Source organism: Pan paniscus, chromosome 2 (assembly GCF_029289425.2).
Source record: "Pan paniscus chromosome 2, NHGRI_mPanPan1-v2.0_pri, whole genome shotgun sequence".
Lineage (NCBI taxonomy): Eukaryota > Metazoa > Chordata > Mammalia > Primates > Hominidae > Pan > Pan paniscus.
Window position 1 is genome coordinate 184261647 of NC_085926.1, and position 22985 is coordinate 184284631.

The following is a 22985-nucleotide window of genomic DNA, read 5'->3' on the forward strand; positions in this document are numbered from 1 at the left end:
TATTCCTGATTTTCAAAGATGTGAAAAGGTAAGTCCAAAAGTTGCATGGCTAATCACGATGTTGGAGCTTTGACAGGATTTTAACTCTCAGTCTGACCACTCAAATGCCCTAACTTTGGGGCCTTGTTTTGCCCATGCACACAAGCCTTAGTTATATAAGGGGATGCCTAGATGTCTACTCGTCATTCTGGTGACAGTAAAATGCATGCAAATGAAACTCACAGACAGAGTAGCTAAGGTAAGCCTCCCTCCCTCATATCCCTATACTCTCTCAGTTTTGAAGGCATTGAACTTGACAAAACAAACAAACAAACAGACAAAAACTCTTCGCCCTCCAAAGCCACTATTCTTCTCTGTTCCATTACATTGGCCTTGAAATTGACAAAGGAAGGCCTATTGCCAAGGAAGTCAGAATAGAATGCTGGGGAGGGAGTGGGAGAGGAAGGGAGAGTAGGGAGAGGAGAGAGTCCTACTTGGGCTGTGAGGACTGAGGGCTGGGGGAAGTAAGGAGAGAGTGAGAGTGGAGGCAGTGGCACAATCAAAGGGAGAGAGTGAAGAGAAGATAGACCAGAGAATCAGGGAGAATGAGCAGAAAGAGCCATAGCCAGGCTCAAAAAGGATACGCAAGGAGGGACCACACAGCTGGGTTCTCTCTCCTGAGATAATTTCTATAGATTCAGTCAATCCTGGTTACTCCTGCCTTGATCTTTGTGTCCCAGACCTGAAGGCCTCATTAGGGGATGCTGTGCTGGTTCTTTAAAAATACAGACTCAAGTAATGGAAGTACTGGTTTCTGGGGGAAGGGGACTCAGTAAACCTAATTTCACTAAGCCCCAGTCTCTTCATCAGTGGAGGAGTGGATAGACCAAGTTGATCTCTAGGGACCTTTTCAACTTTGGTTTTCCAGGATTGTTCAGCCTGCACATTTTCCCTGGATTTGGTTGGAAAGAAAGGAGACTAAGAGCCTGGGAACTTGAGCCAACTCTGCAGGTGCATAGGAAGAAGCATCAGATTTAAGACAGAATCAATACATTGGCTTGGGGCTACAATTACCAAACATGTTATTTAAGGAAGCCTGTCTTAGTCTTACTCTCGTTTACGTGGCTTTCCCAAAATTCTTTTGTCACTATATTTCCTTTTCCTCAAATATAGTAATCTCTAACTGAACATTTATCCAGAGGCAGAAGAGGCTGCTGTAGTGTGCAAGCCCCTAGCCCAGCAGTACAGGCTGAGTAGTGTCCCTCAAAGTGATCAGATCCAAATCGTGGTACCCGTAAAGGCGCCTTACTTGGAAAAAGAGTTTTTGCAGATGTGATTAAGTGAAATTTTTAAATTTAATTTTCTTGTATTATTTTATTTTTTAGTAGAGATGGAGTCTCGCTATTGCCCAGGCTGATCTTGAAATTCTGGCTTCAAGTGGTCCACCCACCTCAGCCTCTCAAAGTGCTGGGATTACAGACATGAACCACTGTGCCTGGTGATGGAGTTAAACATTCTGAGATGAGGAGATTATTCTGGATTGTCCAGGTGGGCCCTAAATGCAATCACATCTGTCCTTATAAGTGGGAGACAGATGGAGATTTGACACACACGGAGGAGAAGGCCATTTGTGGATGCTGGCCTCGAAGGCTGGAATGAGTGATGCAGGCACAAGCCAAGGAATTCCAGCAGCCACCAGAAGCTGGAAGGGGCAAGGAATAAATGCTCTCCTAGAGCCTTCAGCGGGATTGTGGCCCTGTGGATATACTTTGATTTCCACACAGTAATACTGATTTTGGACTTCTGGTCTCCACCACTATGAGACAATAAACTTGTTTTTAGGACACTAAGTTTGTTACAATTTGTTACAGCAGCCATAGGAAACTAATACACTCAGCCTCATTCCACCCCCAACACCTATGTGTTCTTCTGCATCCATACCCTGCATTCTGAACACGCCATGGGCCTGCCATTTCCCTTGGAGGTGTGGGGTATCATCTTGACCCTCTGGATGAGCTGTAATTTAAAAAAAAAAAAGCCATAGACCTGGAGGTAGGATGAAGACCTGAATTGGAAATCCAGTTTGTCACTTATTGGTGACGGGCAGAGGACTTACCCTCTCCAAGCCTGTCTTCTCATCTGTAAAACAGGAATGACAATCCCTGACTAGCTTGTTGTTGTCATGTTAGGAATACATGATATAATGGACTTAAAGACTGTTTGTGACCTTTAAAGCTCGACATATTCATGCCAGGAATCATTTACTGATTTCATTAAATTGTGTTTCCTGGACATAATCCTGGGCAGATTCCTACTGATATCAGCACACAATCCTGAGGAAATGCAATTCAGGGTCAGGTTGGGAAAAACTTTTGTGGCCCTTGCTAGGCTTGACATTTCCCAATGCTTGTTTTCTCTAATTCTGTGTGACACGAAGCCGTGGGACAAGGTGTGAATGATCTAAAGGAGGGTTGATGGTTGTAAACCCTTTCCCAGGCCCCATACACAGGAGGCATTGAACTTGACAAAAATGACAAGTAACTGACACTACACTGGAGTAACTGACATGCTTTATCCACAAACTTGGTCAAGACCATAAAAATCCTCAGTGTACTCTACTCATGACCTTAGCACCACCAAGGTGAAAGGATGTGGCATAAATCCAATAACTTGTGGACAATCTCTTATTTGCTTTGTATCTCTAGTATCTAGGTTGGAGGGCCCAATAAATGTTTGTTGGATGAATGAAGGAATAGGTAGATGCATCAATAAATTATTAAAGAAAGGGAATGAGTCCCGAATATCCACATAACCTCCAAACCACAACCTTCTCATATCCTCCGATGTTTCTTTTGACTATATGTTGAGGTTTTAGCCTCTGTTCCCCTGTCTTGCCCTGTCTCCCTGGATCTCTGTTCTGAGCTTGGCTGAGACAAACTTTCACGAGTCTCCATCAAGAGTCACTGCCAGATCAAAGACACAATGAGAAAAGAAAACTACAGGCCAGTAGTCCTGATGAATATAGATGCAAACTCCTCAACAAAATACTAGCAGACCAAATCTAGCAACACATCAAAAAGTTAATTCACCATGGTTAAGTAGGTTCTATTCATGGGATGCAAGGTTGGTTCAACATATGCAAATCAATAAATGTGATTCACCACATAAAAAGAATTAAAAACAAAAACCATATGATCATCTCAGTAGCTGTGGAAGAAGTTTTGTATAAAATCCAAAATTCCTTCATGATAAAAACCCTCAACAAACTAGGCATCGAAGGAACATACCTCAAAATAATAAGAGCCCTCTATGACAAACCCACAGCCAACACCATACTGAACAGGCAAAAGCTGAAAGCATTCCTCTTAAGAACAGGAACAAGACAAGGATGCCCACTCTCACCCCTCCTATTCAACATAGTACTGGAATTCCAAGCCAGAGCAATCAGGCAAGAGAAAGAAATAAAAGCATCCAAATAGGAAAAGAAGAAATTGAATTATCTCTCTTCACTGATGATATAATTCTATACCTAGAAAACCCTAAAGACTCCATCTAACGGCTTGTAAAACTAGTAAATGACTTCAGTAAAGTTTCAGGATACAACAACAATGTACAGAAAATTAGTAGCATTTTTTCAGGAATGCTCTGGGGGATTTTAAAAAAATGCAAATCAGTAGCATTTCTATACACAAATAATGTTCAAGCTGAGAGCTAAATCAAGAGCACATTTCCATTTTCAACAACTATAAAAAGAGAAAAAGACCTAGGAATACATCTAACCAAGGAGGTGAAAGATTTCTACAAGCAGAACTACAAAGCTGAAAGAAATCATACACAATACGAACAAATGGAAAAATATTCCATGCTCATAAGCTGGAAGAATCAATATTGTTAAAATGGCCATACTGCCCAAAGCAATCTACAGATTCAATACTATTCCTATCAAACTACCAATGTCATTTTTTACAGAACAAGAAAATACTATTCTAAAATTCATGTGGAACCAAAGAAGAGCCTGAATACCCAAAGCAATCCTAAGCAAAAAGAACAAAGCGGGAAGTATCACATTACCCAACTTCAGACTACAGTATAAGACCACAGTAACCAAAATATCATGGTACTGGTACAAAAACAGACTCACAGACCAATGGAACAGAATAGAGAACCCAGAAATAAAGCTGCTCACCTACAGCCATCTGATCTTTGACAGAGTCAACAAAAATAAGCAATGCTGAAAGATATCCCTATTCGATAAATAATGCTGGGATAACTAGTTAGGCATATGCAGAAGATTAAAACTGAACCCCTTCCTTATACATTATACAAAAATTAACTCAAGATGTATTAAAGATTTAAATGTAAGACTTTGAACTATAAGAATCTTAGAATAAAACCTAGGAAATAGCATTTTGGACATAGGCCTTGGGAAAGAATTTATGACTAAGTTCTCAGGAGCTATTATAACAAAAACAAAAATTGACAAGTGTGACCTAGTTAAACTAAAGAGCTCCTGCACAGCAAAGGAAACTCTCAACAGAGTTAACAGACAACCTACAGAATGGGAGAAAATATTTGCAAACATGCATCCCATAAAAGTCTAATATCCAGAATCTGTAAGGAACTTAAACAATTGAACAAGCAAAAGACAACCCTATTAAAAAGTGAGCAAAAGACATGAACAGACACTTCTCAAAAGAAGACATATAGGTGGCCAACAAACATGAAAAACTGTTCCACATTATTAATCATTGGAGAAATGCAAATCAAAACCACAATGAGATACCATTCCACAATAGTCAGGATGTCTATTATTCAAAAGTCAAAAAATAAAGGATGCTGGCAAAGCTTCAGAGAAAAGGGAATGGTTATACACTATTGATGGAAATATAAATTAGTTCAGCCACTGTGGAAAACAGTTTGAAGATTTCTCAAAGAACTGAAACAGAACTACCATTCAACACAGGAATCTCATTACTGGGTATATATCCAGAAGAACATAAATCATTCTACCAAAATGACACATACACTCATATGTTCATCACAGTACTATTCACAATTGCAAAGATATGGAATCCACCTACATGTCCATGAATGGTGGACTGAATAAAGAAAATGTGGTACATATACACCACAGAATATTATGCAGCCATGAAAAAGAACCAAATCATGTCCTTTGAAGCAACATGGATGAGCTGGACGCAATTATCTGATGTAAATTAACCCAGGAGCAAAAAGCCAAATACTGCATATTATCACTTGTAAGCGGGAGCTAAACATTGAGTACATATGGACATAAAGATGGGAAAAATAGACTCTAGGGACTACTAGAGGGGATGAGAGGGAGGGGATAAGGGCTAAAAAACTAACTCTTGGCCAGGTGCGGGGGCTCATGTCTGTAATCACAGCACTTTGGGAGGCTGAGGTGGGCAGATCACTTGAGTTCAGGAGTTTGAGACCAGCCTGGCCAACATGGTGAAACCCCGTCTCTAACAAAAATACAAAAATCAGCTGGGTATGGTGTCATCTGCCTGTAATCCCAGCTACTCAGGAGGCTGAGGCAGGAAAATCAGCTTGAACTCAGGAGGCGGAGGTTGCAGTGAGCTGAGATTGCGCCACTGCACTCCAGCCTGGGTGACAGAGCAAGACTCTGTCTCAAAAAAACCCAAAAAAAACAAAAACAAAAACCCCCAAAAATTAACTCTTGGGTACTATACTCACTAGCTGGAATCAGTTATACCTCAAACGTGAGCATCACTCAATATAACTATGTAGCAAGCCTGCAGATGTGCCACCTGAATCTAAAATAAAAGTTGAAATTATACAAAATGAAATTACTTTTTCAAATGGGGAAGAAAAGAGTCACTGCTAAGACCTATAAGCACTGTCCATGGTCTTACCCTGCATCTACTGGTTACCTGTAATCACCATCCTTGTGAGTTTCCAGCCACTCACTGTACTGGGTCCCACAGGTGCACAGCCAGCCTAGTTATCTGAGGGCAGTACCCTCTCTGTCTTATATGAACAGTCCATTTGCACCTTAGAACCATCAGCTCCAGCAGAATTAGGGTTTCTCAACTTCTGTCTCACCCTTTCTTTCTCCCGGGCCACTGTGGTTCCCTCAGATTTCATTAGAGACATGATTGAGAGTGAAAATAGGACCAAACATTTCTATAGATCAAATGGGATTTTTGAGAAACCTGATTTTCAAGTAAGGTATGTTCGTTGTATAGAGCTTGGAAAGTACATAAAAGCATAAAGCATTAGAAAAAGGTAATCGTAATTCCACCATCTTGAGTCAATCACTGTGAACATTCTTGTACATTTTTTCTAGTTGTTTCTCTAATTTTTACATAATTAAAATCATAGAATATGTACAATTTAAACCTTGTTCTTTAAATTTATTTCATACAAATCATTTCTCATGTTGTTAAAAATTCTCCAAAAATGTAATTTTTAACAGTTGCATAAAATTCCTCAACCTCATATTGATTGCAATTTATAGGTATAATCCACATGCTGACTTTCCCTTATTCCTCTGGCTCTGTCCTATTTTCTTTGTTCCCTGTAGAATCCATTTGCAGAATTCAGCATTTCTTTGTGTCCCGTAAGAAGAAATAGTTCATTCCAAAGTACTGAGAGTAATACAGACTTTTACTGAAGATCCCACAGGGAAGATGTAAGAAAGTTTTACATGGTATATCCTACGCAAACAACTTTAGTAAATACATCTCTTAACCACTTCTGATTTGTATTAAATCAGAAGCCTCTATGTGGCTGGAGGAGTTTTTCCTCCGGGTTCTTCTTTCCTTCTTCCTAGATACCACCTTCACCCCATCATATTTTTTACGTACTCTTATAAGGAAGAGCTCCTAGTTTCACACGCTTACCTTCATCTTGAGACTAAGGAAAACAGATAAAATCTGACCACCTAGACCCACCTACCTTTCTAAAAAGGAAATAGAGGCCGGGTGCAGTGGCTCACGCCTGTAATCCCAGCACTTTGGGAGGCCGAGGCGGGCGGATCACGAGGTCAGGACATCGAGACCATTCTGGCTAACACGGTGAAACCCCGTCTCTACTAAAAATACAAAAAAATTATCCAGGCGTGGTGGTGGGCGCCTGTAATCCCAGCTACTTGGGAGGCTGAGGCAGGAGAATGGTGTGAACCTGGGAGCGGAGCTTGCAGTGAGCCGAGATCGCACCACTGCACTCCACCCTGGGCAACAGCGTGAGACTCTGTCTCAAAAAAAAAAAAAAAAAAAAGGCAATAGAGTGACAGTCATCTGATATTTGAATAGGCCTTCAAAACCCTCCCCCCGTTCCAACTGACCTCACTTATCATCATCAAAATATTTCTTCCAGACACATAAAATGCTTTCCTAAGAGTAAATGGCTTTCTCAATTTTATTAAATTGGTGTGTAATAAAATCTCCTTGATTTGTTTTTCATGGAATCAATTCTTTTTAATTTAGGTCTGAATAGAAAATTTTTGTTTTAAGAAGGAAACAGAAAACTGTTCGTGAAATTTGGAACCTGTGTATATGAATTCCATGGATACCCCAACGACAGTTGTACCCATCGACTCTAACCCAAGGAATTTGATTGGAAGTGGGGGAACAGAGATTACTTACATAAAACAACTCCAGTCCATAGACACTTGGTGAAAGAAGGAGTTGTACCTCACTGGCTGGTAGTCTAGAGAAATTCAGGTTACATTAAGCAAATACAATCACATTTCAAAATATCCTAACGTGATATTTTGAGAGTGCATTATACAAATTGCTTTCATGTACATATTTTGCAAAGCTCACAACTCTACAAGGTAGGCAGGATCTCTATGTTTCAGGAAGTGAAGGTTGTGAAGGGAAGAAAATAGGCGTCAAATGGCATGGCCAAGGCCATATGACCAGAAAACAGCAGAGCCAGTATTCAAACCCAAGTCTTTTAAAAAAAACTTAACCTTTTAAGTTTAGTGGTACATGTGCAGGTTTGTTATATAGGTAAACTCATGTCATGGCGGTTTGTGGTACAGATTATTTTATCACCCAGGCATTAAGCCTAGTACCCATTAGTTATTTTTTCTGATCCTTTCCCTCTTCCTACCCTTCACCCTCCAATAGGCCCAAGTATATGTCATTCCCCATGTGTTCTCATCATTTATCTCCCACTTATAAGTGAGAACACACAATATTTGTTTTTCTGTTCGTGAGTTTGTTTGCGAAGGATAATGGCCTCCAGCTCCATCCATGTTCTTGCAAATGACATGATCTTGTTCTTTTTTATGGCTCCATAGTATTCCATGGTGTATATGTATCACATTTTCTTTATCCAGTCTTCCATTAATGGGCATTTAGGTTGATTCCATGTCTTTGCTATTGTCAATAGTGCTGCAATAAATGCATGTGCCTTTATAATAGAATGATTTCTATTCCTTTGGTTATATACCCAGTAATGGGATTGCTGTGTTGAATGGTGTTTCTGTTTTTAGGTCTTTGAGGAGTCACCATATTGTCTTCCTCAATGGTTGAAATAATTTACATCCCCACCAATAGTGTATAAGCATTCTTTTTTCTTTGCAACCTTGCCAGCATCTGTTATTATTTGACTTTTTAATCACAGCCATAATGACTGTTGTGAGTTGGTATCTTATTATGGTTTTGATTTGCATTTCTCTAATGATCAGTGATGTTGAACTTTTTTCATGTGATTGTTGGCCACGTGTATGTCTTCTTTTACGAAGTGTCTGTTTATGTTCTTTGCCCACTTTTTAATGGGGTTGTTTGGTTTTTTCTCTTGTAAATTTGTTTAAGTTCCTTATAGATGCTGGATATTAGACCTTTGTCAGATGCATAGTTTGCCAAAGTTTTCTTCCATTCTGTTCACTATATTGATAATTTCCTTTGCTGTGCAAAAGCTCTTCAGTTTAATTAGATCCCATTTGTCGATGTTTGCTTTCGTTGCGATTGCTTTTGGTGTCTTTGTCATGAAATCTTTGCCAGTTCCCATGTCCAGAATGGTGTTGCCTAGGTTGTCTTCCAGAGTTTTTATAGTTTTTGTTTTTATATTTAAGTCTTTAATCTATCCTGAGTTAATTTTTGTGTATGGTGTAAGGAAAGGGTCCAGTTTCAATCTTCTGCATATGGCTAGCCAGTTATCCCAGCATCATTTCTTGAATAGAAAATCCTTTCCTCATCGCTTGTTTTTGTTAGGTGTGTTGAAGATCAGATAGTTGTAGGTGTGTGACCTTATTTCTGTGTTCTCTATTCTGTTCCATTGGTCTATGTGTCTGTTTTTATACCAGTACCGTGCTGTTTTGCTTACCGTAGCCCTGTAGTATAGCTTGAAGTCAGGTAGCATGATGCCTTCAGTTTTGTTCTTTTTGCTTAAGATTGTCTTGGCTACTCGCAAGCCCAAGTCTTCAGACTGCTTTATTCTGTTCTTTCTACCATGCAGGTTCCCATGGCAACCCCATTAAATTGCCCAAACGCAGTGGTGAGCAGGAAGCAAGGAAAACCAAGATGGAGCAAGGTGAGCATCAATCCCTCCAACCCTCTGCTGTCCCCCAGATGCCTCATGGTCTTTGGGCAGTGAGTCATCAAGCATTGCTCTCCCACTTCTTAAACCCCTGCCTGGTGCCCTACAATCCCTCTTCAAAATGGATTGCAGAAGCTGGAATTTGTGGGTGCCTCCCCTGGGGGCTGGGAGGGTGGGATGAAGAAGGTTGCTGGTAGCTGTCCTCCCTCATCGCCCCTCCCTGAGATCATCCACCCAGCAGTTGACTTTAGGCACTAGATCCTCCAAAACACAACTCAGAGGGCAGCTTCCATGACTCCACTTCCCTTTGAAAGGCTGATGGCACCCAAGAAAAACTGCTCTCAGGCTGCTAGAGAGAATAGGGATAAAAGCTGCAATGTCTTCACCACTTAGGTGCTAGGCATCGTGTTGGCACTTTATATGCATTCTCATATTTGATGCATTTTCATGCCGTTTCTACTAAGTGAGCATGACTATCTTATTTTACAGATGAGGAAGTTAACTTGCCCACTGTTGCACAGATTGTAAGAAGCAAAGCCCAAACCAGGGCCAGAGGTCTTGTCTCTCCATCTGGGCACCTTTCAACCACACCATATTGCTTTAGAGGCTCATTTTGCTTACTCTGGACGAAAAGGGCATGGGCGTGTGGGAAATGAAGCAATGATAACTGCTCAATAGAATTCCTGCAGATGAACAAACTCACCTGTTCCCACCTGGTGTGCAGCAGATACACACTGAGGCTGAACTGACTGCTAAAATGTTGTCTGATTGGTAAATTGCCACCCAAGTGCTTCCTCAGCACCCCATTCTTCCTGGCCAGTACCCCAGGACCTCCTCACTATCCAGCAACTAAAGGGCTATCACTTGGGCACTGAGGTTGCAGGGTCCTGCCCAGTGCTATGGTCATTGTTTCCTCTGACTGGTTCCTTGCTGTACCAGTATTATATGTGTTGGCATCATTCCTACCTGACTGAATGAAAGCTGTGTAATGGGGACTGTTGGAAGTTAAGTAATATCTGGCATAAAAAATCCTGCTTTCAGAGGTAACTTGTGGGTGACGAGGTGCGTCCCCAGAGGGAGGGAGAGTGAGCACCAGTGAAGGTTTGCTCAAGAGGATCTCATAGGAGAGAAAGGATGTGTGCCTGCAAAAGTGGCCATAGGGTGAAATTCTTCAAATAAACCCTGTTGTCTTATTGATTCTTATGATAAAAATCAGAATTACACTGGAATGGTCAGTTTATTATTGAAGAATAGGGGGACACATTTCTGATCAGGCAGGGAATGAGGTGGCATGTGCCTGAAGCATGCTGGCTTTTGCAATATAGAATTGCTTTTGCAGAACTTTACAGACTTGAAACACTTTATTAACCTTAGAGTCTCCTGACTGCTGCAATCTCTCAGCCCTTTTCAGGACATAGGAAGCTCACTAATTTCTGAGAGTATGACTCAGAGCTTCTGGAACTGGGCTCCCTTCTGTCCATTTCTCCTGAGAAATGGTCATAATAACTCTTATTTAATGAACAGCTCAGATCTGCCAGGCACTATGCTAGATGGTTAACATATTTTATCTCATTTACTACTCATTGCAATTTAGTCATATAAATTTTATTATATTATATAAAATTTATAATTTTATTATGTTCACTTTATAGACAAGGAAACTGAGGCTTGGAGACATTTTTAAAAGTTAGCTATGGTAACTCAGCTGGTAAAAAAGCAAATTGTCTAACTCAAGTACAGCAGACTTCAAATCCCACGTTCCCCCCTCTCTAGTACACCACTTGGTGGTCTGGGTAGTCAGGGCACCTCGCCGAGCTCTAAGGCCCTGACATGGTCTGGCTGCTGCCTCCCACTGTGACCTCGTCCTGGACTCTACTCTCCCCTTCACTATGCTCCAGCCACACAGACCTTCTTTCTGCTTCTCAAATGCACTCAGTTTGTTTCTGTCACTGTGCTTTCACTCTTGTGACCTGCAGTGCCAGGAATCTAGAAACTTTTCAAGTTCTGAGGGTGTAAAGACATATGAGACAAAGTTCTTGCCTTCAAGAAATGTATAATCTAGTGAGGGGAGGCAGATCCACAGATCAATAATTACAATGCAATTTACTAAATTTGAGAGTAGAGTTTTGTATTAGTCTGTTCTCACACTGCTAATAAAGACACACCTGAGACTAGATAATTTATAAAGGAAAGAGGTTTAATGGACTCACAGTTCCACATGGCTCAGGAGACCTCATAATCATGGTGGAAAGCAAAGGCACGTCTCACATGGCAGCAGGCAAGAGTGCGTGTGCAGGGGAACTCCCATTTATAAAACCGTCAGACCTCATGGGACTTATTCACTATCATGAGAACAGCACAGGAAAGGCCCGCCCCCATGATTCAATTATCTCCCACCCAGTCTCTCCCATGACACGTGGGAATTACAGGAGCTATAGATTCAAGATGAGATTTGGGTGCTGACACAGCCAAACATATCGAGTTTGCTAAATACATAACAGAAATATAGAGATGGGAAACTACCTAAAGAACAGTCTGGAAGACTCTCTGGAAGAGTGAAGCTGAGCTGAATCTTAAAGGGCAAGATGGAGTGTAAGTGAACAAGGCACAGTGTGAGGGAGGGGGAAGGTCCTCTCACATCCAGGCAGAGAAGACAATCAGAGGAAAAGTGCAATGATTAGAAACCATGGCATATATGGAAGTGGGTGATCCACAATCTGGCATTCTGGAACACCAAGTGTTAGGAGATAAAGCTGGAGAAGCAGGCAACGGTCAAATTGTGGAAGACCCTAGGGCTAGGGAGACCAAATAATTTGCTGTCCAAATCAGGATACTTCGATGTGAGAGAGGATGCTAGTTAGTGGGACCTCAAGACAAGAGGGATAAACTGGAACTGTCCTGGGGTCGCTGGGATGCACAGTAGCTCTCACCTAGAGTCCACACTAAGGAACTTGGACCTCGCCTATGCACAATGAGGAGACATTATAAGGTTGCAATTGAGAGGTGGCAAAATTAGACTTATTTTTTAAGGGTCATTTGGGATGAACTAGAGGGATGGGTTTGACAGGCTGGGGACAGGAAGACCATTTAGGAAGCCCTTATAATAGCACGAGAGAGGTGGAAAGGGATGGAGGTGATGGTGGTCATAATAGGATAAAAAAAGAAGACGGGAATTTATCAATATGTAAAGGAATACTAAGGAGGTAAGATTTGGGGGATATTGTGATTGATGGGGAGAGGGAAGAAAGAAGAATAATTGGCATGCCCTCCAGCTTCCTAAGTAGGGAACTGGGTAGATGGCAGTGCCACCTAAAGTAATGGAGAGCAGGCTTTGGAGATGTGTGCTGAGTTTAGCTTTAGACAGGTTGAGTTTGAGGGGCCTGAGAGATATCTGGGGAGAGATGTCCAGTAGACTGTTATGAGTCTGAAATACGGAGAAAGGGCTGGAGACTTACCTGGCACTCATCAGAATGTAGAAGAATTCCAAGAAAGTTAAAAAAAAAATTCTCATAGAGAATATGTTCACTGAGAAGAATGGTGGGCTAACACTGTTTCTTATTCCCTCTTGGCAATTTTCTTTCAAAAAATAAAATTTATTTCATTAACAGGATATTTAATTAACACTCTAATCACTTGTGAAAATTAATGAGCTTATGATTTTCTCTTGCAAAAACTTGCCTCAGGTTCTCCAAATTTTTAATTATGTTATTATTTTCTGCAAACTTAACTTATCTCTGTTAGTTACGTATGGCATGGTTCAGCATCCATTGTTGGTAAAGGTCAGCATTGTGTTCACTAGGTTGCCACTGGAGCCTGGCAGTGATGACCAGGTTGCGAGAATAAAGCTGGGCTGGGCCTTCTGTTCTTTTTGACTTTTCTTTTTTTTTTGAAATGGAGTTTCACTCTTGTCTCCCAGGCTGGAGTGCAATGGTGCGATCTCGGCTCACTGCAATCTCTGCTCCTTGATTCAAGTGGTTCTCCTGTCTCCTGCCTCAGCCTCCCAAGTAGCTGGGATTACAGGCATGCGCCACCACACCCAGCTAATTTTTGTATTTGTAGTAGAGAGAGAGATTTGCCATGTTGGCCAGGCTGGTCTCCAACTTCTGACCTTAGGTGAACCACATGCCTTGGCCTCCCAAAATGCTGGGATTACAGGCATGGGCCACCGCGCCTGACCCAACTTCTTTATTTACTTCTTTTTTTCCTTTTATTTATGAGTATGTAATGTAGGCACATGGTTTATAAATTTAATGTATTTACATATATGTAGCAAAAAGTCTCCCTCCCACCCCTAGTCCTCATTCACACAATCTCATCCCTGCCTCAGGTAACCATTGTTATCAATTTCTTGTATAGTCTTCCAGAATTTCCTTAACATATATGAGAACATATAAACATATATTCTATTTCTCCTGCCCCATTTTTACACAAAAGGTTTTAGAGTATACTTACAGTTCTGACCTTATTGTTTTCACCTAACATAGCTTGAGTACTTTTCCAGGTTAAAACATAGAGACTCACCATTCTCTGTAAATCACAAATTATTTAGCTAGTCCTCTATTAATGGACATTTGGGTTATTTCCGTATACTTAACAATTACAAACACCAGTGCCATGAACCTTGTGCATGTGTTATTTTACATTTGTGCAAATGTGTTCTTTTACATTTGTGTAAATGTGTCCATAAGGTATATTCCTAGATGTGGAATTGCTGGGTTCAACATTGTATCTTGATAGATAGTGCCAAATTGCCCATCATAGTGGTCCTACCAACTTCCGTTTCTATCATCAATGCGTGAGAGTTACTCTTTCTCTGCAGCCTTAGCTACAGTAGTACCAAACAGATTATGTGAAAAATGGTATCTCACAGTAGTTTTCGTTTGCATTTCACTTAGCTTGAGTAAATTTGAGCATGTTTTTATTTCCTCGTTTTATGTAACGATTTGTTAAGAATTTTTTATACTCTGAATGCTTGCGTCCCTCCACATTGCATATATTTGAACTTAGTCACCCATGTGATGGTATTAGGTGGTGGGGCCTTTGGGAAGTGATGAAGTCCTTAGGGTTGAATGGGTTCGTGCCCTTATGAAGGGGACCCCAGAAACATCCCTTGCCCTTTCACCATGTGAGGACATAGGGAGAAGGCTCCATCTTTGAACCAAGAAGTGGCCCTTACCAGACACCAAATCTGCTGGTGTCTTCGTCTTGGACTTCTGATCCAATTGATAATCTCATCCAGAAACACCCTCACAGACACACCAGACACAATGTTTAATCTGGGCATCCCATTCCCTCCTTAAATTGTCACAGAAAATTAACCGTCACAAACCATACTGTCTGTCACTGCTGAGGCAGCTAGAATAACACAGTGATTAGGGGCTTGGGCTCTGGAGTCGTGTGGATGTGGACTTGGGGTTACATCTCCCCCAGCTGTGTGACTTTGGGTAAGGCATTTAACCTTTCTGGGCCTTAGTTTCTTAGCTGTAAAATGAGGATAATACAACCTCATAGGATTGTTATGAGCACTAAATGAGATACTGTAAAAGTAAAGTAAGTAGTTAACAAATGTTAACTATTATCATTATTGGATAACCCAAGGTCAGAGGATGGCTCAGAGAAATAAACACCAGGCCCTTGAAAGAGCACAGTTCTGCCTGCAGTCCTTTCCCACTCCATTGCTAGGGGCACTAGAGTAAGTGGTAAAGCAGGGTCTTTAAATCATGGCCACTGCGGTCCCCGGGTGCATTAGCTTTGAAGCCGCTGGTCCCCTCCCGGCCAGTTCCGGAGTGGCATCCATCTTGCAGCATCTGAGTAAGGGAGAGGGTCCTAGCCACCACTGGAAAAGGTTAAATACAAGTACCCCCTGCCACCCAGTTCAAGAGCAGGGTCTCATCTGATGCAGAACTAAGGGAGGCCTGAATCGGGATCAGTGTGTTTCCAAAAGAAAGCAGCTCCCTCTAGATAAACAGGCCACTTTCCCCATGATTGCACCATGATAGACGGTGTTAAGGAAAACAAATTTGTCCCCCTGCCCCTTGCTGGCAATCTAGGCCCCTCTATCTATCTTATTTAGTTGAAGCAGATAGTAGTTTTCCCACAATAAAAGCACAGCCATCCCCGAAGAATTCTGTGAACCCGTTTAGGGACAGTTGTAGACGTGTGTATCTAAGCGCATGTCTCGATGTTCCTCCCCACAACAGTAACTGTGATTATTTTTGGGTGGTGAGGTTTGGGATGACTTACACTCTCTTCACAATGCATGTAAATTATTTTTATACTCAGAGCAAAAAGCCATTTCCATTTTATTTATTTAGTTTTTGAAACAGGGTCTTGCTCTTTCACCCAGGCTGGTGCAGTGGTGTAATTATAGCTCACTGCAGCCTCAAACTCCTGGGCTCAAGCAATGCTCCTGCCTCAGCCTCCTGAGTAGTGGGGACTACAGGCGCATGCCACCATATCTGGCTTTTTTGTTTTATTTATTTTGTCTTGTTTAGATACGGGGTGAGTCTTGCTATGTTGCCTAGGCTGGTCTTGAGCTCCTGGCCTCAAGTGATCATCCTGCCTCAGCCTCCCAAAGTGCTGGGATTACAGGCATAAGCCACCAGGCCCAGCCTACTTCCATTTTAGAAAAGAAAAACTGCCCATGTATCCCAAGAAATATTGCCCTCTTTAGGTAAATATTCAGCATTTCTGAGTACTCTATCTGCTGCCCCTCAAATTGATGAGCAAGATCTGATTCTCAGAAATCTCATCTAACTCTGTTGGCTTCTAAACTAAATATTGGGAAGCAGCACTTCATCATTCTTGATGGCTCTTTCTGGGAGTAAGTGGGACCAGCAGATATCGGGTCTGTCCATGGTCCATTTTGTCAGGACCCTGTGTCATTCCTGACTGCCCCCCAACACCAAATCTCACCCCTGCCAGTGCTGGGCCTCCCTGACCTGAACTCAGCTCTCCTCAGTCCGGTTCTTGGCCTGGATTTCAATTCCATTGATTTACGTTTGTTTTTCCCCCCAATTTTCATGGTGACACATCTCAAAGCCAAAGTTGCCTCTTCTGGTTGAATGAAAAAATATGCATGACTTTCTGGGTTCATATGTGGGACCAAGGATCCCGGATCAGGCAACATTTCACATGATTTTAGTTCTGAGGTTAACCAGGATTCTTAGGATAGCGAACAATGAACGATGCTTTCTAACAACATGTGACCTGGGTACAAACTCATTAATTTACTAAAAGTTGCTCTTTCTGATGTGTCTGAAGCCTGTAGAGGCAGGACAGTCGTTCCGACTGCAAAGTGCTTGCAAAGTATGAAAGATACTGAGTTGCCGGAGGCCTGCAAGCAGGAAGCCAGAACTGACGGCAGGCTGTCACTAACTGCTCTCCAAAAAAACAGTGAGGAGGACCAGGAGCCTTTGCCATACGCCAGGGGATTACTCTCTGGAAAAAACACAAGGTTGGCTGCCCACCAAGACACAAGGTTCCCAAATAGAGCCTGAGTCCTTGAGGGAGAGGAGATCTCGCTAAAAATAGCTATGACGTCCCAAAGTTGATTTTCTTCTCCCCCTCGCCTTTTCATTTTTTCAGTGAGTTCACCTAAAATAGCCTGGCAAAAGATTTTTTGCCCTTTAAGTCGAAAAAGAAAACAGCTAGAGAGGTCAAGAGCTGAAGTTAAGGTTCTAAGAAGCCTGAAGTTTCCGCCCAAAAGACAAGGAGGTGATGGCCCTGTCCCGGGTGAAGGTTGCCTCCCTGAAGAGAAGGGCCAAGGCCTGGGGCTTTTCAGGGAATGACATGAGCTCCTGTGGCCCAGTGGACACATACAGGGGGTGACCAGAGCCTGGACAGGCATCCAGGTCACTGAAGGGCAAATTGGCCTTCAGCTTGAGGGAGGACGCCAGGCTCTGAGGTCCAGCCCCAAGGCTGGCATTTCAGGAAACCTAAGGATAATTTGTGTTTGGGAGGCAGCATCCCAGGCTGTCTTACTCAGCCGGGAACCCCAGTGGGCGGGTCAGAGGCAAGATGTTTCATTATCACCTGCAGAAAGAGCTCCAACATGAGGAAGTAGGGTTTACCTAGAGATAGGGCCAGGTAAGGGAGATGCTCCCCATCCCAGGGGCAGTCAACTACTTACAAATACCTAGGGAATTCCCTTCTCTGGGAGGGTTTTCCATTTTTCCACCCTTGCCTCGGAAGTGGAATGAATGCCTCCTTCCTCTTTGCCTCCCTGTCTCTGGCCTGCGGTCCTCACCTCCTTGGGGTAGCCTGACTCGGACTCCTCCTGTAGTCCTCGTTGAGACAGAGCCACTACCTTAGGGACTCCTTTGAAAGAAAAATCCCAAGTCAGGGCTCAGAGCAGAAGGAAAAAGAGGCAGTGCTGTTCTCTTAAAACCAAAGCAATCACAATAGCAACTTGAGGCTGTATAATTATAATCCCTCAAATACAAGCAATGTTTTGTATTATGCAAAGTGTTGCCATCTACACTATCTGATTTCTTTAACAACTGCAAAAGGGATGAGGTAGAGGATTCATTCATTCATTGAGCAAATATTGCCACCTCTATTTTACAACTAAATAAACTGAGGCTCAAAAAGCTGACTGACTTGTTGCTCAAAGCTATACAACTAGTAAAGCTACACAGTCAACAAATTTTAGACAGAAAAGTCAAATCCAGGTGCTTGTCTCCCAGTCCAGGGCTTCTTCACTACCTTGCAAAAGATTTTAGTGGGGGAGGCACATACTCCAGAGGGGGTGTCCCCAGGTGAAATTCACTACAGACAGTGAGGAGAAGCATGACTGATGTTTGAAGGTCCAGGTGTGTCCCACGGCCAGTGTTCAAATGCTACCACTTAACAGCATGTGAACTTAGGCAAGAACTTCACCCCTCTGATGGTGTCACTGCACGCGATGGTCAGGATTAAGTCAGAGAGTATATGTTAGAAGTCTGTAATACAATGACTGGCATAGAATAAACACTCAATAATTTTAGCAGTTTTACTACCATTATTTTCATAATGTTCATGGTACAGAGCCTAGTATCAATTTGGCAGACTCAGAAGCCTAGTTTTGCCAAAGTACTGAGAATGAATTAGTCTCCGAGACTGATATTTCAAGCTGGAAAAGAGATGTGCACTTTCCAAGGTGCTATGTTCCCTGCAGAGTGAAATCTGTGTTCTGCCCAATGCAGACTTCTCTCCTTAGACAGGTGGATCAAAAGGGTCTTGAGAGCTCGGCAGCTGACCAGGTGCTTGTCAGAATCCAAAGGTTAATGACATTGGGCTAAGCCTGACTCTGCCATCTTCACCATATGGGTAATGGCCACCTTTTGCCCACCCACTGAGGCACTCATTCATTCAACAAGTGTCTTTTGAGCTCCTGCTGTGTGTTAAGCACTGTGTTGGCACAGGAGAGATGGTGGGAAATAGAACAGCTCCTGTCCTCATGGACATTCTAGGACCAAACAAGGTAGGTCCTTCTCCCTGTCCCCCATCGATGGTGCTGGGAGTGGGCAGGGCTGACATTTGCTTCCCTGCTCCTTGTACTCTCTTTTGTCTACACTCAGCAGCCCTCCTTCTGATGATACAGATGTTTCTTGGGATATGCTAATGTCATACGTCCCTAAGGATGAAATGCAGCCCCCAGCATATCATCTCTCTCCCTGGCTGCTGGCAGTACCACCTCGCTCCGGGCCAGACCCAGGAAGACAAGCCCCACGGCCCAGTGTTGTGGGAGCACACATCCTGCATCTGCTCCCCAACTCTCTTCACCTGCCCACACTGCCCTGCTGTGGCCCCTCCTCAGCGCCCAGCCTGTGCTTTTTCTGGCCTTGACTGTCCTGCAGCTCTCTCCCGGCTCCCCATACTTGCAGCCCACACTCTCAGCGCCCAGGGCTCTCTCCCCAGACAGGCCTTTAGGACCCCTTTTTGTCTTCCTCTACACCCTCCCAGCTGGCTTTCCCTCCCGGTGAGAGTTCTTCCTTTCTCTCCAGGCTGCCCCCCTGCCCCTTACCTGTTCTCTCTCCTCCACCTGCTGCAGGCCCTCCAAACTTCTGGTCTTTTTGACCCCTGCCCTCTCACTCTTGGGGGCATCACTTTCTTTCTGAGTCCAGGATCTTTCCTAATTTTCATACACATATTTTCCATCTTGTACAAGAGCTTCCTTTTCAATATTAAAAAAATTAAAAAGTATGTGTGTAGGGGGGTGTCCATTTAATGGGAAATGTTAAGCCAATAATGGTATAGGGGGAAGGCAGATATTTCAAGATTTGAGAAGATGGGACAAAGACGGAAGCTTGGGGAGCAGAGAACTCATACACCCAATTGGGTTCTGGTCAAGTCTGCCAGACCCAAGCCCTGGGCTGCCTCTTTGAGGTGGATTTTCCTGCCACTCCTGAGATCATCTATCATGAGCTGGTTTTAGGGTGACCACTCAGAGGACCCTCTTATTTGCCTTATTTCAGGTTCTTGAGACACACCTCACATTGCATCCAGGTACCAACATATATACCTTCTCTGCCGGTGTGGATAATTTCTCCTTAAGACTGACTTTAATCTCCAGGTGAGCTTGTAATTAAACTGGAGCTCATTTTCCTATAGAAACACATGAACACGTGGTAATTAAATTCCAGACCAGTACATACACTGGATACCATATCACTCATAAAGTCGTTGCCGAGAATCCGAATGGTTGTCTAAAGGGCCCCATGAGCTCTGCCTGTGGGTTCTGACTGCCACCCCAGGCTTGCTGGCAAGACACAGAGAACTTAGGCTCAGAGGTGGCATTAGAGAGGAGTTTGTCCAAGTGTCTGATCTGTGTGTGAGCCATGTTCCTCAAGATCATGGAAAAGGCTTATTTAAAACATAGGTATCTGGACCTCACACACAACTTGATCAGTTAGAACCTGGGGAAAGGGGAGCCCTGGAAATCTGTTGTATAACAGGGTCCTCAGGTAATTTTTATGTATGTTGAGGATGAGAGAATGTCTTTCAAAACTGATGAATATGTAAATCAACCATTATGCAGCATTTGAACAAAAGGTTAGTTAAGGTAACACCAGCTCCAGTAAGAAGTAAACAGATAGGCTGGGTGCAGTGGCTCAAGCCTGTAATCCCAGCACTTTGGGAGGCCAAGGCGGGCGGATCACGAGGTCAGGAGATCGAGACGATCCTGGCCAACATGGTGAAACCCTGTGTCTACAAAAATACAAAAAATCAGCCGGGCGTGGTGGTGTGTGCCTGTGGTCCCAGCTACTTGGGAGGCTGATGCAGGGGAATCGCTTGAACCCGGGAGGTGAAGGTTGCAGTGAGCCGAGATCTCACAACTGCACTCCAGCCTGGTGACAGAGCAAGACTCCATCAAAAATAAACAAATAAATAAAACAAACAAACAAACAGATAAATTCAGAGGCTTAACACAATAAAATTTTACTTCTCTCTCACATAACAATTCAATATTGGGTGGGGTGGGAGGAGTCTGTTCCACACAATCATCTGTGACCCAGGCTGCCAGGGGCTCTGCCGTCTTCGACATGTGGCCCCAAGGTTGCTTTGGGCAAGCTGATGTGGAAAGAGTGCACACGGGAGGTTTTTATGAGCAGGCCTGGGGGTGATCCTTACCACTTCACTCATTCTAATTTTCCGTTAGTGAGAACTCAGTCATATGATCACACCTAACTGCGAGGGATGTTGGGAAATGTTCTTTAGCTGTATGCACAAGTAAAAGTCGTAACAGTCTGGTTAGGAGCAACTTGGAGTTTTCCCATAGATTCTTAGTTCAAAGTTGGGGGAGAAATCTGAGGAGGCTTCTTGGAGGAGGTGACCCTGGCATGAGACAGTCTGGCATACTGGTTCAGAACAGCAGCTCTCCAGTTAAATAGAGCTGGGTTTTGCTAGCTGTGTGACTGTGAATAAATTACTTAACCTCTTGGAACCTTGTTTTTCTCATCTGTAAAATGGGTATCAATAGGATATTATAGGCTGTTGTGAGAATTAATAGATGTAATGAGGTAAAATGGAGTTACGTAGATAATCTGGCTCATAGTAGGTTCTCAATAAATGTTAGATAAATGTGAACTCAAGTTGGACAAAGAAGAGGGAAAAGTGAGTTCTAGGCCAAGAGAATAGCAAGGAGGGGAGGAGTGGCTCTGAGATGTTGAGGATGAGGAAGCCAAAGGGCCAGACCATGGGGGTGGGCTAGGGGAAGGGCTCTGGGGTTGAGCTGATGACCACGTCTATGTCCTCCCTCTGCAGAACTTCTATCAGACCCGTGACCACATTTCCCCAGACTTGGAGGAATCTGGGGAATGGTGCACCTGGGAGACTCCTGGCCTCTGTAATAACCCGCATGTAGCACAGAAGGCAGAGAAACAGCAACCCCACCAGGCTTCCCAGGCCTGAGGAACAAAGAGGGCCTGGACAGCGAGCATCTCAGCAGGAACTGAGATGAACGGTGGCTTGAAGGGTGGGGACGCCTTCCTGCATCTTTTTCTCTGGTGGAGAAGACAGAGAGGCCTTTGCTCTCTTTCCTGGAGCTGAGGTTTGGACAGTGAGGAGAAGCTCCAAAAGAAACTGAGAGTGAATTACTGTACCCATCAGAATCAAGTCTCCAAGTAAGATTTAACTTAATTTAGAAGAAAGGTAACCTTACTTTCCCAATGTTATGGACTAAGCTTCGTACTGTGTACATATGTATAGAAAAATACTAGGTACTTGTATTAATCATGCCTTTTACTTTCTGTATTCTGATGCTTTGGCATCTGGGGCCTTGCTGACTCTGGAGGGACTGCCCCTCCCTGGATGAGTCAATTCCTAGAGACAGCGAACAACTTGTCCATGAGTATGTCTTGGAAATGCAAACCAATCAATCCAGAGCCCAAGCTCCAGCCACCTCCATGATAAGGCTCTGGGTCACTACTCACCTGCCCTAATCATCCCAGGGCCAGGACCAGACAACAGAGACAGCCCCTATGCACCAGAGCCACTGGAATTATTTAAACCAGTCAATCTGAAGCCCCCTTACCCTGCCTGACCTGTTCCTTCCCATGAAACCACAATAAGAGCTCTTGCCCACAGTTTACCCCTCCTTCCGCCTCCTGATGTTTCCCTGTGGCCCTCTCCCCCCATGGCATGGCATGCACCCTCCTTTTAGGAACTGTAATAAACTATCTCTTAATGGCAATTGTCAACTGGTCTGTTTGCCTTACTGTACCTCAAGTGTTCTATTAAATATTATATTTTTGAGACGCAATCTTTCTTTGTCGCCCAGGCTGGAGTGCAGTGGAGCAATCTCGGTTCACTGCAACCTCCGCCTCCTGGGTTCCAGTGATTCTCCTGCTTCAGCCTCCCAAACAGCTGGGATTACAGACATGCACCACCACACCTGGCTAATTTTTTGTATTTTTAGTGGAGGCAGGGTTTCACCACATTGGCCGGGCTGGTCTCGAACTCCTGACCTCTGGTGATCCCCCCACCTTGGC

General features: G+C 43.3%; 1 long non-coding RNA gene across 2 annotated transcripts in view; it reads left to right on the top strand.

Annotated features, from left to right (window-relative positions):
* Positions 1-22689, top strand: part of LOC134729915 (uncharacterized) — a 52500-nt gene extending 29811 nt beyond the window's left edge. Inside the window, exons 3-5 of one of the 2 annotated variants that reach the window (XR_010111481.1) lie at positions 1365-1527; positions 9433-9507; positions 21760-22689. This is a non-coding gene — a long non-coding RNA (uncharacterized LOC134729915). The remainder of the gene's footprint in view (positions 1-1364; positions 1528-9432; positions 9508-21759) is intronic. The other variant, XR_010111482.1, reaches the window with a different exon arrangement.
* Positions 22690-22985: the final 296 nt, after the last annotated feature.